Source organism: Suricata suricatta, chromosome 1, assembly GCF_006229205.1.
Source record: "Suricata suricatta isolate VVHF042 chromosome 1, meerkat_22Aug2017_6uvM2_HiC, whole genome shotgun sequence".
Lineage (NCBI taxonomy): Eukaryota > Metazoa > Chordata > Mammalia > Carnivora > Herpestidae > Suricata > Suricata suricatta.
The window spans coordinates 38,978,930-38,982,836 of record NC_043700.1 but is presented as its reverse complement, the minus strand read 5'-3'; positions in this window follow the sequence as shown (position 1 = coordinate 38,982,836).

Sequence of the window (3,907 nt, the reverse complement as noted above, 5' to 3'; positions counted from 1 at the left end):
ACCTGACGACTGGATCAAGAAGATGTGGTATATATTCACGATGGAGTACTACATGGCAATGAGAGGGAATGACATATGGCCCTTCGTAGGAAAGTGGATGGACCTTGAGGGTGTCATGCTGAGTGAAGTAAGCCAGGCTGAGAAGGACAGAAACCATATGTTTGCACTCATAGGTCTAGCAGGAAAACAAGAGAGACCTAATGGAGAACCAGGGGGAGCGGAGGAGGGAGAGAGAATTGGGGGGAGAGAGGGATGCAAAACTTGAGAGACTATTGAATGCTGAGAATGAACTGAGGGTTGAGGGGGAAGGGGGAGGGGGGTAAAGAGGTGGTGGTGATTGTGGAGGGCACTTAAGGGGAAGAGCACTGGGTGTTGTATGGAAAACAATTTGACAATAAAATATCATGGAGAAAAAAAAATAAAGACCAAGGCTTATTGTAATTAATCCTTGTCATGACCCCTTGTAAAGTCTTAGTAACTTTAGGTAAGGATTTTAAGGCCAAAGGAATTAACTCTTGCTTTGCAATTTGGATGGAAGTCTTTATGCAAGATCTTAAACGGGGGAATAAGGTCTCTAGTAGACAGTTTTGAAAGAGGCCGAATCCAATTAATATCCCCCAATATTTTTTGAACGTCATCTGAAGTACATAAATGCTCTTTAATTGTAAAGGCTGTTAAGTTACAATTTAAATTTAGTGACACTTATATTTATTACTGAAGGTGTTTAGTAATGATCTTATATCAAAACATTAAGACTTTAGGAACTGCACATATATTTGAGCAATTGCACTATTTATAAATTACACTTAGCAGACTATCAACTCTTAGAAATCTTAGTCTCCCATTGAGGGCTTAGTAACCAAAACTTTTTTTCTTTAGATGGTAAACTTCTGAATCAATTAAGTATAAAGCAGCCTTTTAACAGTTTTAAATAACGCCACTCATTTTGCCACAAGTTAAAAAGCACAGACATCTACAGGCCTTATCTTATACCAATATATTAATTAGTTGACTTTTGCTTTAGTTTTAACTTGTTAGACAGCCAATGAATTTAATCTTAATTTATTATCAAGTAAAACCTTAACGTTTTAACTTACTAAACCTTTAAAACTATTTTAACAATTACTCATGAAAACTATAGACCAGACCAAATTGACCATTCTTTTAACATACACTTGTTAAAAATTGAAGCAGAGATCATAAGAACCTATTTGACTTTTGGCAGATTCAGATAGAACATAAGTTTTTGTTTTTATCTCAAACCAACAAACTTAAACTCAAACACGGAATAAGTTTTATTTGAACCCAGGTAAGATGCTTGTTCCCTATAGTTGTTTTTAACCTCGAAATTTGGTGCAAAAAAACCCTGATTTCTGTGGTCTTTTGTTTCCTATCTCCTAAGGCAGAGGGATAAGCTAGTGTTATGCAAATTGGTTTCTCCCTGCCCAGCGGACTGCAACCTGATGGCCCTCTGGTTGCCCTGGGCAACGGGGCAGTTTTAAACTTTTTGCTGTTATAAACTTTTAGCTGTTAACCTGGGAAATAAATAGATCTCTTTCTTTAGACTTTTTATGGCTCAAAACTTAATTTACTTACTTTACTCTAACTCTGCCTATCTCTACGGGAGAGCGTTTGCAGCAACCCAAAACAAGTAGAACAGACTCTGTAATTGCCCCTTATTTTTTATTCCTTATTTTTTATAATACAGTGACACAAAGACAAACAAAGGTTCACTCACACACACACTCGAGGCCCTCATGCTCCCTCCGCAGAGGTTTTAGAAAAACACTTAGGTAACTTTACTCCCTGTGCTTTAAGGGTCTCTGCTTAGACTATATGCTTAATTCCTGCCCTAAAATCACCAATCACTCACTTGAGCCCTGGACGACCACGTGGAAGTCTCCTTATAATGCCTGAGCACTGGGCCACTGCATGGCCTTCTCCTTATAATTCCTGAGCACTGGGCCACTGCATGGCCTTCTCCTTATAATTCCTGAGCACTGGGCCACTGTGTGGCCTTCTCCTTATAATTCCTGAGCACTGGGCCACGGTGTGGTCGTCTCCTTATAATTCCTGAGCACTGGGCCTCTGCGTGGTCATCTCCTTCTAATTCCTGAGCACTGGGCCACGGTGTGGTCGTCTCCTTATAATTCCTGAGCACTGGGCCTCTGCGTGGTCATCTCCTTCTAAAACCTGAGCAATGGGCCACCGCGTGGTCTTCTCCTTCTAAATCCTGAGCACTGGGCCACTGCGTGGTCTTCTTCTAAATCCTGAGCACTGGGCCACAGCATGGTCGTCTCCTTCTAAAACCTGAGTGTTACCTCTTTCTCTTCTTCTTTTTCTCTTTGATTCGTTTCTTCACTGGATCCCTCTAACTCAACCTGATGCAGGGTCACCAAATGTCTTAGCCGAAGCCAGGTCCCGCCCAGGCAAGCAGGGCGGAAAATCCTCGGGGATTCTTGATCCTGAGGGAGGGAGAGAAAGGGAAGGAAGGAGACGCACAAGGAGTGAAGACAGCACATGGTATCTGATCAAGCCTCCTTCTTTATTCAGAAAACAACGTATCCTACAAAGCTTTTTAGGCAGGAGAACAAGGCAGCTGACCTAGGGCTGTTGCTAGGAAACAGGGTCCAAGGATTAAGACTGGAGTAAATGAGGAACGAAACTAAAGTGTTTTAGCACAGCCCCTGAGAGGGTGATACTATGTGCCTGCAGGCAGTTAATCTTTGAACTTCTGGCTTCTCCTGACAGGGAGATGTGCTCCCCTGCCTATTTTTGCCACTCTCCTCAGGGAGTGACATATCTGGCTAGCAAATGGCAAAACAGCTGAATCTTTGCCGTTTCCCACAATAATTAATACACTAAATCCTGAGAAAGGACACTGCAGATCAGGCCTCTTTTATTCTAGATTCCCCGTTTCTTAGATCTGTTTGGACATTTGTGCACAGAAAAAAGAAATAGGTGGTTTGCACTCAGAACTGCGGGGGGAAAAAACCCTATGTGGAACATATCATTTGGTTCACATCACGGATAACGAAGTAAATAAGGTTTGAAAACCCATGCTGGGAAGTCGAATGTATGTGTATTATGCCCAATTCTGTGAGAGAACACTACGTAGAATGCCCCGATCATCCAAGATGCCCTGTACCTTACGTAAATGTTTGGATTGTTGTATTTTCATTTTCGTTGGTTTCCATATATTTTTTAATTTCTTCTCTAATTGCCTGGTTAACGCAATCATTCTTTAATAGGGTGGTTTTTAACCTCCACATTTTTGGAAGTTTTCCAGACTTTTTCCTGTGGTTCATTTCAAGTTTCATAGCATTCTGATCTGAAAGTGTGCATGGTATGATCTCTATTTGTTTATACTTATGGAGGGCTGCTTTATGTCCCAGTATGTGGTCTATCTTGGAGAATGTGCCATGTGCACTCGAAAAGAAGGTAAATTTCCTATCTTTAGGATGTAGAGTTCTAAATATATCTATCAGTTCCATCTGTTCCAGTGTCGTTCAGGTCCATTGTTTCCTTAGTGATTTTCTGTCTGGTTGACCTATCCATTGCTGTCAGTGGAGTATTAAAGTCCCCTGCAATGAGCACATTTTTGTCAGTAAGATTGTTTCTTTCTGTGATTAGTTGCTTTATGTATTTGGGTGCTCCCGCGTTAGGCGCATAGATATTTATAATTGTTAGCTCTTCCTGATGGAGAGATCCTGTAATTATTATATAATGTCCTTCTTCATCTCTTGTTTCTGCCTTTACTTTAAAGTCCAGTTTGTCTGAAATTAGTATGGCTACTCCAGCATTCTTTTGGCTTCCAGTTGCCTGATAGATATATCTCCATCCCTTTACTTTCAACCTGTAGGTGTCTTCTGGTCGAAAATGCGTCTCCTGTAGACAGCAAATAGAT